Below are 14,809 nucleotides of genomic sequence, written 5' to 3'. Positions count from 1 at the left end.
CGTGAGCCCTCAGACCCTGCCCATTTTCTTTTCTTTATAAAAGTTGAAATACACTAGCTGTATCTAGTTTTGGGATGTGAATGATAATTGGATACATTCATATAATCAAATCAGGGTAATTGGGATGTCCATCCTCTTAAATGTTTATCTTTTCCTTGCACCAGGAGCATTAGGATTATTCTTTACTAGCAATTTTGAGGTGTGCAATTGATTAATGTCACCCTACTGATCTATTGAACACCAGATGTTATTTCTTCTATCTAAGCATTTGTACCCATTCATCAGCCTTTCTTCATCCCCTCCTTTCCCCCTCCCTTTCCTGGCCTCTGGTAAGCAGGTTGCTGTTGCAAATTATGTATTGAAGAAACTGGTGCTTTGTCCTATGGTTGCCCGTGGTCTGGATTTTGCTGGTCACGTCCCCTTAGCTTTGTTGAGCAGGCTCCCCGGTCCCTGTATTTCTTGCAATTTGATAGTTGGCAAACTTTTTCCATAAAGAGCCAGAGAGTAAATATTTTAGGCTTTGTGGGCCGTAACAGTCTCTGTGGCAATTCCTCAACTCTGCTGTCACAGGAGGCCGCAGCCAGAGACAACATGTAAACAGTGGAGCAGGGCTCCGTTCCCACAGCGCGGGATCTGGGTCCCAGTCTGCACAGCCCTGAGTCGAGGGTGGATCCTATCCAGGTCTGATGCAGCATTTCACTGGTGATGCTGCAGCCTTCCACACCAAGGCACTTAACGCCCCATTGTTCCCAATTGCATTTTAACTCAAAAAATACAAAAAGAGGTCAAAACTGAAAGTGCAGTTTCCTCATGATCCCACCACATTTTGGGGAAGTGTATGAATTGAGAAGTGAAAGCTCTGTCTTCTGCCCCTTCCCCACGAGAGAGCTTCTATTAACAGCCAGGTCAGTTTCTTCCAGACTGTTAACATCCGTTTGAGCGCACATGTCTGCACTGCCTGGAGCCCGCTTGCTTCCTGCTCGGCAGGCGTGTTTGCTGTGGGAAGGCTGGAGTTCTGACCTTCCCCCTCCCCCTCTGGGTGACAGGTGGCTCAGTTCTCTTTCCTGCCACGTTCAAGGCCAGGTGCGGGGAGGGGGTAAATGTCACTATGCCCCTGCCTGCCACTGTGGAGCAGGGAGACCCTCGCCCTTTTTCTGAATTTTTCCTTACGGCTTTCCTTGGAATGAAGTAAACACCAAGCCCAAATGGATTTTAAGTGACACTTTCCCAAGAGTCTGGAGAGGAGACAGACTGGATGTGGTGAGTCCTGCGTGAGCCGACTCACCTGCTTACCAGGGCAGGGGCAGGCCGGGATGGGTCTCATGCGTCCCAGAAGCACCCTGGCTCCTCGCTGTCCCATGCCTCTCCCTTTACGTCCTCTGCTGTCCAGCGCCTGGGCCCCGGCTCTCCCTGGGACACCACCCTGCCCTGCCCCAGTCCTGGCTCTCCAGTCCCTTTCAGGGACTCGCCCCTGGCACCCACTAGATGGCGCTCCCGGCCATTCAGCTCCCCCTGCCTCGCTCTGGGTGGTGCTGGGTGTCGGGAGCGCTGGCCTCTGCTCTGCTGATTTGCAGGTGGGAGTGCAGGGTGAGCCCAGTGCAGGGGATAGGAGGCGGGGGAGTCGAGAGCTGGAGTCAGGCGCCGCTCACGCTGGGATGACGGGGTGTTAACCTCAGACTCTGGGTCCCTTTGGGCTGAAGTTATAAGAAAACAGGGGCAGCGAGTCCGGCATCCCGAGGAGCCTTGCCAAGCTGGGCATGGAGAATGGGCCTCCTGGATGGCCACCCGCCCAGCTACCAAAGAGGCCGGAGAGCTGGAGCCGGGACTTGGTGTATCTTCTTCAGAGAGGCAGGAGGGCAGTCCGAACGTGCCCCCACCCCTGACCTCAAGCCCATGTGGAGAGGGCCAACAGAGCCTCTTGCAGGGCTGGATTTGCATTCTCTGCAACTTGGGGGACACGTCGTCGATGGTGACTGACATGCCCCAGAGATAGTGACATGGTGATTGATGAGTGACAGCCTGAGGGAGCTGAGCACAGCATGGCTGGTCTGGCAGCTACTGTCGGTGTCGCGACCCCACCCCGCTTCCCGGGCTCCCTGCCTCCTTCCTTGGAGAAGCATCCTCAGCCAATGGAGCCACAACCCCTGGTAGGTTCAGGAGACGCCCACAGCCCACCGCTAACTGTACAAAAGGCTGTTCCCTCGCCTGCCTCTAGATGGCGATACCTCTGGGGTACAGTCAAAACCCCAGGGCCCCCTGCAGATCTGCCAGAGCTGTATTTACCCTGGCACCACGCCTTTACCGAGCCCCTTCTCCTCCCCGCCCCTCTGCCCTCACGTCCTGGGGGGCTTGTCTTGATGAGCCTTCTAGTAAATCCCTGTCTTGGGCTCTGCTTTCAGACAGCTGAAGGCAGGGAGCACTAGGAGGGGCCCCAGGAAGCTGGCCCCAAAGACGGGATGCTGCAGGAGGATGCCCCGCTGGCCCCTGGTGACTGGAGTCCGTTGCAGGAGGCCCTTGGCATGAGGTGGCAGAGCAGCTGCTCAGGCCTCCGCCTGTGGTCACCTGGGACAGGACTCAGGTGGATGGGGATGCCCAGCTCATGCAATATCACTGGTGTTAAGAGACAGATGGGAAAATAGCTGTGAGAAGGCCGTGGAGTGGGGAGGCTGTCACTGAACACTACTGACACTTAGAAGAGGGAAAATGACAAGTTCAGGGCCAGGGATCACCAATGTAAAGTGAAATCAGGATTCCTTGGCAGAATTTAAGGAAATGCTTCTCTTCTACAGCCAGGGGTCAGAAGGCAGAAGACAAGGTGCAGGACTTCAGAGAAGGCCAAATTTCCAGCCCAGAGAAGTCCCTTCTCCAAAGTCAGGGCCCTGAGGGGGAGGGTGGGGTCCCTGATATCTGAGATGGACTATCTGGGGAGACACTCTTGAGACATTGAACCCCCAGATTCTCCTGTACCTTCTGGCCTGCAGAAGTGGCCCATTCCCTCTGTTGGAAGACAGAGGTCCTCTTACTTAAAGACCATGCAGAAACTAAGGGAAGGTACTTTACAAGACAAGGCATTCTTTCTCCAGCGTCTGTCCCCACCTCCCCTCCTGACCACCAGGTTCAAAGCTGGGATCAGATCTCAGCATGACCTGACCAAGGATGTGCTTCACATGCCAGGGACCAAGAGGGATTAGAAAGCAGAGGAGTGGCGGGAGCAAGCCAGCAGGGACCAGCCGGGTCTGGAGAATATTCCTAGATGTGGACTCTGAAGGTTCTGGATCAAGGGAGGCTGCGTAGAAGCTGGAGACTGGAGACTTAATTAGTACAGAAAGACTCCTAACCCCTAAAAAGGCCCTGGGAAAGATGATTCTGATATGTTGCTTGGGAGGGTTCTTTTTTCTTTTTCTTTTTGAGACAGAGTCTCTCTCTGTTGCCCAGGCTGGAGTAAAGTGGTGCAATCTTGGCTCTGCAACCTCCACCTCCCAGGTTCAAGTGATCCTCCTGTCTCAGCCTCCCGAGTACCTGGGATTACAGACATGCACCACCATGCCCAGCTAATGTATTTTTTTTAGTAGAGGTGGGGTTTTGCCATGGTGGCCAGTCTGGTCTTGAACTCCTGACCTCAAGTGATCTGTCCGCCTCGGCCTCCCAAAGCGCTGGGATTACAGGTGTGAGCCACAGTGCCTGGCACTTGAGAGGGTTCTTGAAAGCTTGGAAGAAGTGATAGTGCATAGACGATGAAGTGGAGATGACAAAACAGCCTTGGAGGAAGGTATGCAAAGTCTCAGAGAAGTGGACAAGCCAGAATGGCTCTTCTGTTGTAGATTGTACAGGAAAACAGCATGGCAAGAGTGATGCCATCTTAAAACCGCCATATGATGATGCATGTTTCACCCCCACATACCAGGGTACTCTGCAGTAAGCTCTTTAAACAATGCCTGTACAATACATAACACTTTGTAAAGATGCTTAGCTGACCCACTCCCCAAGTAGATATGAGTTTTGCAGTGAAGTCGGAGGCATGGCCACCTGCACACGTTTTACCCTAAAAACTTGCTATAAAAGTACTTTCTGCAGGGCAGATGTGGGGATCTACCGTTTTGTGGCTGCCCGGAACATCACTTCTGTTCCTAAGTCCCTATTAAATATTTCTTTACAAGGAACTGGATTTATCAGCCTCTTTCTTCAGCCTCTCAGTTCCCTTGGTCTTTGCAGGTAGATTTGCACAGACCTGCTCACCACGGAACAGGGTGGAAAACCCACCAGCTGGCCAAGTTCTTTGGGAGGTTCCAGCTCTTTATCCAAATGATAAGGTCTGAGCTGTCAAGGAGACATGGGCGTTGCTGAGCAGCCCTGCGGGGGTTGCCCTCAGTGGCCTGGGCCTGGCAGGGGTGGGCTGCCATGGATCTGAGCTCTCCCATAGCCACAGGAATGGCTGGATTCCCGAGTAGCACAGGTCAAAGGGCAACACTTAATTGTCTGTCACAAACAAGAGGATCAGAATGGACAGCAGGGTTGGGATAGCCATGGGGGAGCTGCCCTGCCCGGCCTGTGGAAATGGCTCATAGGACATAGCATTTCAGGGGGGAAGGTGTCTAGGCAGCCAGCAAGGGTTTTGTTCAACAAATAGAATGAAAAGCAACCAAGAATGGATGAACAGAAGGCCAAGGCCGGATGCTCCAACAGAAAGGAATGATCCCCTGCTGTTTCCAGACCTGAACTTGTTCTCAAAACCTGCCCCAGACTGAGTGGCTTAAACAATAGAAATGCATTGTCCTGGCTGGGCACAGTGGCTCACGCCTGTAATCGCAGCACTTCGGGAAGCTGAGGCTGGTGGATCACAAGGTCAGGAGATCGAGACCATCCTGGCTTAACATGGTGAAAACCCATCTCTACTAAAAATACAACAACAACAACAACAAATTAGCCAGGCATGGTGGTGGGCGCCTGTAGTCCCAGCTACTTGGGAGGCTGAGGCAGGAGAATGGCGTGAACCCGGGAGGCGGAGCTTGCAGTGAGCCGAGATCGTGCCACTGCACTCCAGCCTGGGTGACAGAGTGAGACTCCGTCTAAAAAAAAAAAAAAGAAAGAAATGCACTGTCCCACAGTTCTGGAGGCTGGCAGTCCAAAATCAAGGCATCAGTAGGGCTGGCTCCTTATGAGGGTCATGAGGGGTGTCTGCGCTGCCTTTCTTCTAGCTCCCTGGCAGTCTTGGAGGTGCTCCCTGGTTTAGAGATGCATCACCCTCTGCCTTCATCTTCCCATGATGTTCTGGCCACGTGCTTACTTGTTTCTGTGTCCAAATTCTCTCCTTGCCCCACCATTATTTTGTTTTTAAGACGGTCTCGCACTGTCTATACTCCAGAATGGAGTGCAGTGGCGTGATCATGGCTTACTGTAGCCTTGACTTCATGGGTTCAAGCGACCCTCCCGTCTCAGCCTGCTGAGTAGCTGGACTATAGGTGTGCACCACCATGACAGCCAAATTTTAAAAAAATTTTAGAGATGGGATCTTGCTGTGTTGCCCAGGCTGGCCTTGAACTTCTGGCCTCAAGTGACCCTCCCACCTCCAATTTCCCCTTTTTATAAGGACACAGTCATAATGAATTCGGGCCTATCCTAATAACCTCATCTTAGCTTGATCATCCGCAAAGACTCTATTTGCAAATAAGGTCTCATTTACGGTCCTAGGGATCAGGATTTCCCCAGTACCGGGGGGAATGGTGGGGGCGTGATCGAACATATAACAGGGAACTTAGCCATTTTCTCTGGCAGCTGTACACTGGGGAGAGGGCGTGGCTAGCTCTGGTCCTGTGGGAATCGGGTGGATGGAGTTAGAAAAGCAGGTGATTTATGGAGGTAGCCCCTGTAACAGGTAAAGGAGGGAGCACAAGGGTGCTGGGGATTTTCAGGCTGTGAGGAGGGTCTGACACCTGTGAGAGGAGATGGGGAAGGAAGGAGGATTGGGCAGGAAAAGCCTCCGACTGCAGTGCAGCTTGGAGGGAGTCTGGCCAGCCCAGCAGAGGCTCTGGAACCAAGATCGCTCAAAGAGGAGTCCCACGTAGGGAAGGAATGCCTCCTACCCCTGCTGCAGGTAGTCACTGCTGGGAGCTGCCTGGGGCAGCATGACCTTGGCTCAAACACTGTCACCCATGATGGAGGCTGTCAGCTCACTGCCGTGTGGCAAGGGGATGCTGTGTGGCATCTCCAGGGGATTTACCAGATCTTTCAGGGACTTTTGGATATAGGTGTCACAAGGGGATTTCCCAGATCTTTCAGGGACTTTTAGATATAGGGTTCAGATTGACGTTGACACCCAGGGACCCAAAGGCCATCATGTTAACCGTAAAGATGTAATAGGAACCAGGTAATAAATGGAGTCCTGGCCTAGGTCCATCTCACAATAGGCCTCCAGTGTGTCCAGAGACGTACCATGTGGTCATTCTCCAAGCTCCTGAATGTGTAAATGGAGTAGAAATTCCTGGCAGGTGGGAGAGCCTTCATGTTGGTTCCTTGACCTATAGCATGTGAGCTGTGGCAATAGGCCCAATGGAAGCCCCTGAAACTGCCTTTCTCCTGCATCCCCCTCCCCACTGCCCCAGAAAGGATGACACAGTCAATATCGAATTTGTGGAGGAAGGATGGAGATTAGTGCCATCTTCAGAGACTTAAGAATGCAGAAGGGGCCAGGCGCGGTGGCTCACGCCTGTAATCCCAGCACTTTGGGAGGCCAAGGCAGGCGGATCACGAGGTCAGGAGATTGAGACCATCCTGGCTAACATGGTGAAACCCTGTCTCTACTAAAAATACAAAAAAAAAAAACAATTAGCTGGGCGTGGTGGTGGGCGCCTGTAGTCCCAGCGGGAGGCTGAGACAGGAGAATGGCCTGAACCTGGGAGGCGGAGCTTGTAGTGCCGAGATCGTGCTACTGCACTCCAGCCTGGGAGACAGAGTGAGACTCCATCTCAAAAAAAACAAAACAAAACAAAAAAAAGAATGCAGAAGGAGGGGTCTTTGTCATAACTCTATTGAATGCACCAGTGTGGCCCCTGCAAAAATCATATGCATTGATGCATTGTGGCATTGGGGAACCACAAATTTAACAGAGTGGTCTCCCCAAGCGTATCTTTTTTTTTTTTTTTCCAGAGACAGGATCTCGCTGTGTTGCCCAGGCTACTGGAGTGCAGCTGCACAATCCTGGCTCACTGTAGCCCTGACCTCCTGGGCTTAATAGATCCTCCTGTCTCAGCCTCCTGAGTGGCTGGGACTACAGGCGTATGCCACCATGCTTGGCTAATTTTTGTACTTTTTGTAGAGATGGGGTCTCCCTACTGAACTCCTGGGCTCAAATGATTCTCCTGCCTTGTCCTTGCAAATAAGGAGCATGTTCGCTGGAGCTGGGTAAGGTCATCATGGAGATATAGAATGCAGCTGTGTACATTCACAGCCTTATCCCAGGGCTACGTCAATTTTCCTGTTATCACAACATAGTCTGAAGGGACCCAGCCCACTGGGGCAGCCTCCAGGCCACCACATCGGTCAGTATGAGGAGCACCATCTTGTTAACCAGACCTGCAGAGCAAGAAGCAGCAGGTTCCTTGGAAGCTTTGGTAGAATATGTGTGGGAGGAGGATGAGGGGTAAATGGGAAGGCTCAGGGGCTGCCACGCTGTGGGGGTTTGATGGGGCCAGTGGTCTGGCCATGCCGGGCTATCTCCTGCAAGGTAAAGGGTGGTTACTGCACCTGTCCTTCCTACCACATGGAAGGAGGCGCGACTTCTGGCAGGACTCTTTGAGTTTGGAGGTGGCACACTCAGCACTTGGGAGTCTAGTTTTGGCCTGTTTCTTGAGTGACACAGAAGGCTGCTAGCTTGGAGCTGCAGTTCTATGAGCAACTGTGCTTGGGACACGTGACTCTGCAGGCCCCATGCTGCACGGGGTGTCTGTAGTGGAGAGGGTCACCATGTGGTGTCCCTGGCAGGCCCCAATAGGAAAGCCACAGTGCAGACCCCGAGGGTGCTGGAACAACGCCGTGCCATCTGCAGCAGAGAAGGGCTCTGGATGTGTCCCTAAGCACTGGGAGAAACTGAGCATCTGACCAGGGGACGTCAAGTGATCAAGTGGACACAGCTTTTCACCATGAGCCGATGAGTCACCAAATCACAAGGCCAGGCATCCATCATGAGGTACAAGTGGTACATCAGGGACTGGGCTCCCAAAGTTCCCCAAGGCGGGAGCTATGTGGTCCAGACCCCCTGCCTCTAGCCATGTGGCACCAAGGCCTCCCCTCAGCTCACATCCTGGGGGGTTTCCCTGTGACCAGCAGAGATAGGCTGCAGTCTCACCCTAGCGGACGTGTTTCTGTGAGCTGAACGCGGGTGGCTGCTCCACCACAGCCCTCCCAGGGTGGTCCTCAAAGACAGTGGCAGGCGGTCAGCAGTGCACCTGGTCATCTACCTTGTGTGAAGAGAGAAGTGGCTTGAGGAAAGAAGGTACATGGGCTCATGGACAGTGGCTTAGCTAGTGAGTCAGGAGTCTAGAAGGAGCAAGACTGGAAGTTTAGGCTGGACTCAGTGGCTCACGCCTGTAATCTCAGCACTTTGGGAGGCCAAGGTGGGCAGATCACTGAGGTCAGGAGTTCAAGATCAGCATGGCCAACGTGGTGAAACCCCGTCTCTACTGAAAATACAAAAATTAGCTGGGTGTGGTGACACATACCTGTAATTCCAGCTACTTGGGAGGTGGAGGTTGCATTGAGCCAAGATTGCTCTACTGCATCCCAGGCTGGGCCACAGAGCAAGACTTCATCTCAAAACAACAACAACAACAACAACAACAACAAAAAGATTGGAAGTTTAGGAACAAGAAGGGCTGGGGGAAAGGCATGCGTGTAGGCTGATAGAACAAGCATGATAGGGATTTAGCACTGCTCCCTATTCCCCACCGGCTCCGCCCGGGCTCCGTCAGTGGGCTCTCTGTCTCTGGATTTTCCTGTTCCGGTCATTGACTGGGGACTGCTCTGCAGGAGAAGCTCTCAGCAAGTGAGGGAAACAGATCCAGGCCGACGGCATGGATTAGTTAAGGCCTTGGGGTCAGCGGCAGCAATGGGGTGCCTAGTCCTTCCCATGAGCCTGCCTTGTGGCCGTTTCCCCAGGGAGTGTTTCTGACCGTCCTGGAGAAGCTGGGCCTGCACGGAGTGGACTCCATGTCAGAAGCAAGCAGGTCTGAATGGTGCAAGGGACGGGCTGTAGTGGACAGTCTGGTGCCTGGCCCAGACCCCTTCACCTGGCCAGGGCACATGTCCGTCCATCAGCAGCTGCAAGAGGGGCTGTTAGTGGCACGGAGTTTCCCGTCTTCTCCTTGACCTCAGCCAACGGAGCTGCTGGGGTGTAAAGTCCCCTTCCCACTGCAGTGACAGGCCACAGCCAATGGCTGATGAATCAAGGGGACAAAAGACCAGCTCCGTTGCTTCAAGCTGGGACAGCCCTGCAGTGGGGTTTACTATCTAGAGCCTCCTCAGATCAGAACCTGAGACTCAACCTGAGGGCAGGTGCCTGCCTGGCCCGCACCCCTGCTCATCTGCTTCCCTCACTTCCTGAGAGCATCTCCTGCGGAGCAGTCCCCAGTCAATGACCGGAACAGGAAAATCCAGAGACAGAGAGCCCATTGACAGAGCCCGGGCGGAGCCGGTGGGGAATAGGGAGCAATGCTGCATGGGTACAAGGTTTTCTTTCAGGCAAGGAAAATGTTTTGGAACTTGATAGAGGTGGTGGCTTTACAACATCGTGAAGGTACTAAATGGCACAGAAACAGTACACTTTAAAATGGTTAATTTTATGTAACCTGAATTTCACCCCAATTTAAAGAAATAGAAGTAAGGAAAAAAAGAACCTCCACCTTCATTCCCGGCAGCCACTGCCAGCTTCTTTCTTGCAGTGGGCTGAGCCGCGGCCTTCAGTGAGACGGACAGTTGGATTATCACCTGGTCTCGGGTGTCATAATTACTGAACCAAGGCTGTTCTCGGATCTAGAAGTGAGGACATGACTTACATTGCCTGGGATCATATGCCTGCCTGAGATTTATCTCAAGCGGGGGTGGGAGAAAGGAGCCCCACAGACTGAGGACAAAGCAATATCACCCTGTCCTGCGCCTCGCCTGTCCTGCGCCTCGCCTGTCCTGTTCTTCCTCAGGACTGGCCATGCTGAGGTGTCACTTTGCTTCCTAAAATCCTCTGCAGGGTTGGAGACAGCACCCCCAACCAGCAGAAAAAAAGTAAACATAACGCTTACTTTCTCTCTTGTGAATACTAATCCTGGCTAAATTATTTCACTTCTTTTTAAACCCCTGGTTTTTGTTTGTTTGTTTGTTTTTTGTTTTAATAAAGCTTTTCTTTATTAACTGAGAAGGATTTACCCCTCAGAATCCAGGCATCTCTCTCTGCCCCATGGAGAAGGGGGAGATGGAATCGAATATGTTGGGAGCTGAGCAGTAAGAAGGGAATCTCAGGAAATCCCACTGGCACTCAGACACTGGATCGACGCCACCCTCTCAAAGAGGCTCCCACGGGCTCTCTGTCCCACCCCGCCCCACACTCCCACCCCTGGTCCATTTCCTGTATTTTCTCTGTAACACGATGGCTCTGTGATGACCTCACTTGCTGACTTTTCTTCCACTGGAAGTTGGCCCCGTGAGCGCAGGGACCTCATTTTTCTTGCTTGCCAGAGCATCTGCCTCACCCCACAACCTCATCTGCCACACCGAAGTGCACAGGGAGTGTGAACTGCGCAAATGCACAGCGCTTTCTAGGTCAATAGATGTTTATCCACTCCTTGCCTTTAAAAACATTGTAGTAAAATGTATATAACATAAAACTGACCATTTTAACCATTTATAAGTGCATAGTTCGGTGGCACTAAGTACATGCACATTGCTGTGCAACCATCTTCACCATCCATCCATCTCCAGCCCTTTTCATCTTCCCAGACTGAAGCTCTGTGCCCATTAAATACTGACGGCCCATCCCCGACCCCAGCCCCGGGAACCTCTCTTCTGTTCTCTGACTCCCTGAATCTGACTGCTCCAGGTACCTCCTATAAGCGGAATCACACAGTTCTTGCCCTTTTGTGACTGCTTTCTTTCACTTAGCCTAGCATTTTCAGGTTCAACCACGTTGCAGCATATGTCAGAATTTCCTTCTTTTTTAGGGCTAAATAATATTCCGCTGTCTGTGTAGAGCACATTTCACCACTTGCCTTTTAATGGCTGAGTAGTAGACCTTCATTTATTTATTTTGTTATTTTATTTTATTTTATTTTATCTTTTGAGACAGCGTCTCATTCTGTTGCCCAGGCTGGAGTGCAGCGGCGCAATTCCCTCTCACCGCAGCCTCGACCTCCCCAGGCTCAGGTGATCCTCTCACTTCAGCCTTTTGAGTAGCTGGGACTACAGGTGCATGCCACCACACCTAGCTAATTTTTGTATTTTTTTGTAGAAACGGGATTTCACCATGTTGCCCAGGCTGGTCTTGAACTCCTGAGCTCAAGTGATCAGCTCACCTTAGCCTCCCAAAGTGCTGATACTATAGGCATGAGCCACCGCGCTCGGCCTACCTTCATTTAAGTTAAAATTCTTTACTGAGAGTCATTTAGGTTTCCTTTTTTTATTTTTCTATTTACTAACAAATTAGAAAAACAACCTTTAATTTTTTTATATACTCATGCTATTATTTCTGTAGAGGACATTTCTAAAAGTGAGATGGCTGAGTCCTGCGTGTAAGTAAGCACTTCAAAGGTTTTTGAATATCATCAAATGGTTCTTCCAAAAGGTTACACCAATTCCTGTTTGCAGCAAAAGAATCTGAGTATGTTCTTCCCCTGACGCTGTTTCCATCTTCCAAAATTCTGCTAAGCTGGCAGATAAAATGTGATGATCTCATTGTTTTAATGTGCTTTTCCTTAAACATGATGGAGACAGAACCTACATTTCTTTGTTTCTTGGTCATTCATGTATTTTATTTTGGGGATTTTCTACTTCTGTTTTTTGTCCATTTTCCCATTTTTGTCTTATTTTCATTCTCCCTAGGATGTTCCTACATTTTCTGGTCACGATCTTTTGCTGCAGATATCTATTCTGAATCGGCGGTTTGTTGTTTCCACTTTGTTGATGGTGTCTTGCGTTGAACAGAAACACTCCATTCTAACCTAGTCACATTTATCAATCTTTTCTTTTACGACATGCTTTTCACGTAGCATTTAAGAAATCCTTCCCCTATGCAGAGATCAAAAGCAGGTTTCTCCTGTACTTTCCACTTATAAATGTTTTACAGTTTTGCTTTTTAACTTTGAGAGCTTTATGGACCTTGGTTTTGGCACAGTGCTATCTACCCTGGGTTTCCCCAGGGGTAGATCCTGAGACAAGGATTTGGGTGGAAGAGGGGAAGGGAAAGAAGTCCAAGGAAGGGTACACTGATGAGCAGGCACCACTGGGAATGGTGGGGAGGTGGTGTAGGACACACCTCACAACTGTCCCCCTGGAGGGGCCAGGAAGCTGTGGTATTATCCTTCAGCCTCTGCCCATCACCACCAACACTACCAGACCCTACTCCTGGGACAATGACTCCCTGGTTCTTCTAGCTACTGTTCTTGCAAGGTGAGTGGAAGCCTTGGGGTCTCAGAGGGCCATGGGTGTTCACAGGGGACACATTTATATGCACTGGGTCGGGGGATTGAAGGGAGAGTGGCCCGGGCACCCCGTTGTCTGCTACAGTGTGAGGCTGGAACCTACATTAATTTTGTTTCAAATGGACAACCAATGGACCCAACGGGGTTTATTTTATCCACCCACTTTCTTACTGATTTTATTAAATCAAATTTCTGGGGTTCAGTATTCTGGGTGTATCTGTCTATCCTGGGTTACTATCACATTGTTTAAATGATCACAGCTTTATAAGTCTTGATACCTGGTAGGGGAAATCCTTCCTCATACCTTGACTTGTTGTTCTTGTTTGAAATTGTTTTGGCTATTCTTGGCCCTTTAGTTTGCATTTGCATTTTAGGATTATATTATCGAGTTCCCTGAAAAGCCCCATTCAGAATTTGATTGGCATTCTGTTGACTTTATAGATTAATCTAGGAAGCATCATTTTGTTTATGGTTTTGAGTCTTTCTATCCATGAACACGCTATAGATCTTTATTTATTCATGACTTCTGTGTTCTGCAGCAATTATTTTATGCTTTCCTCCATAAAGATCCTGCACATCACTCCCTCTCTTGAAATCTCAATTCCCCATGGTTTTTGCTGCTATTGTAAGCGATGCCTTCTTATAACATGTTTTCTAGTCAAGTATTGCTGGGCATAGAAGTATTATTGATTTTTTATAATATACATTGATCTCATATCCAGCAACTTTGCCAAACCTTTATCACTTTTCAAAGTTTGTAGAAGTTCTTGGATTTTCTATGTCAATAATCATATTATTATCAGCAAAGAATCACAATATGTTGCTTTTTTCTTTCCTTTGGATGCAGGACAGGTGAGCCCCAAACTGGGGCTTAGTCCATGAGGGTTCTTGGCTTTGCCCAGAAAAGAATTCAAAGGTGAGCTGGTGGTAGGTGGAAGAAAATAGCTTTATTGAAACAGCAGTGTTAGAGCTCTGGTGGAGTTTCAGCTCCGTGACTGCTCCTGCCAAGCAGGGCTACCCCATAGGCAGTGTGCTGAGTAGCAGCTCAGGGCAGGGCAGGGCAGAGCTGGAGTCATATTCATGCCTACCTTTTTTTTTTTTTGAGATCGAGTCTCACTTTATTGCCCAGGCTGGAGTGCAGTGGTACCATCTCAGCTCACTGCAACCTCCACCTCCTTGGTTCAAGTGATTCTCCTGCCTCAGCCTCCCAAATAGCTGGGACTACACACCTGGCTAATTTTTGTAGTTTCAGTAGAGACAGGGTTTCACCATGTTGGCCAGGCTTGTCTCAAACTCCTGACCTCAGGTGATCCATCTGCCTTGGCCTCCTAAAGTGCTGGGATTACAGGCGTGAGCCACCATGCCAGGCCCTTACCTACTTTCAATTGCATGCAGATTAAGGGGCAGTTTATGCAGAAATTTCTAGGGAAAGGATAGTAACTTTTGGGTTGTCAGGTCACTGCCATGGAAAGGAGCGGTAACTCCCAGGTGTGTTGCCGTGGCAGCAGTAAACTGACATGGACACTGGTGGGAGTGTCTGCTGGAAAGCTGCTTCTGCCAGGTCCCTGTTTTAACCAGTTCTCGACTTGGCTTGATGTCTGATCCCTGCCTCTGGAGTGGAGTTCTGCCTCCTACCTCACTATTATTATACTGTTCCTTTTTCTTGTCTTACTGAATTGGCTAGGACCTCCCAAAGTGCTGGGATTACAGGTGTGAGCCACTGTGCCCGGCCTCATTCATACTTTTTAATGTGAGAGTGGCTTTACTGTGTTTTTGACTTTTTTATTTGACTCTTTTTTACTTTTTTAAAATTTTATTTGAGACAGTCTTGCTCTGTCACCCAGGCTGGAGTTCAGTGGCGTGATCTCGGCTCATTGCAACCTCCACCTACTGGCTCAAGCGATTCTCGTGCCTCAGCCTCTAAGTAGCTGAAATTACAAGTGCCCACCACCACGCCCAGCTAATTTTTGTATTTTTATTAGAGACACGGTTTCTCTATGTTGGCCAGGCTGGTCTAGAACTCCTGACCTCAAGTGATACACCTGCCTTGGCCTCCCAAAGTCCTGGGATTATAGGCGTGAGCCACCCCACCTGGCCTCTTTCTGACTTTTATATGCAAGCAAAATGAATCG

The 14,809-nt window shown here is 50.2% G+C and overlaps 1 long non-coding RNA gene across 1 annotated transcript; it reads left to right on the top strand.

The window, feature by feature from the left end:
• The first annotated feature begins 1,550 nt into the window (after nucleotides 1-1,550).
• On the top strand, nucleotides 1,551-4,157 carry LOC117081126. The gene is made up of 2 exons (XR_004436106.1): nucleotides 1,551-2,147; nucleotides 2,400-4,157. It is a non-coding gene; the product is annotated as an uncharacterized LOC117081126 (long non-coding RNA).
• The last annotated feature ends 10,652 nt before the right edge of the window (nucleotides 4,158-14,809 follow it).

This window comes from Trachypithecus francoisi, unplaced genomic scaffold, assembly GCF_009764315.1.
Source record: "Trachypithecus francoisi isolate TF-2019V2 unplaced genomic scaffold, Tfra_2.0 Lachesis_group8, whole genome shotgun sequence".
Taxonomy (NCBI): domain Eukaryota; kingdom Metazoa; phylum Chordata; class Mammalia; order Primates; family Cercopithecidae; genus Trachypithecus; species Trachypithecus francoisi.
Note: the sequence above shows the minus strand (reverse complement) of the source record. Positions and strands in the feature narration are given on the sequence as shown.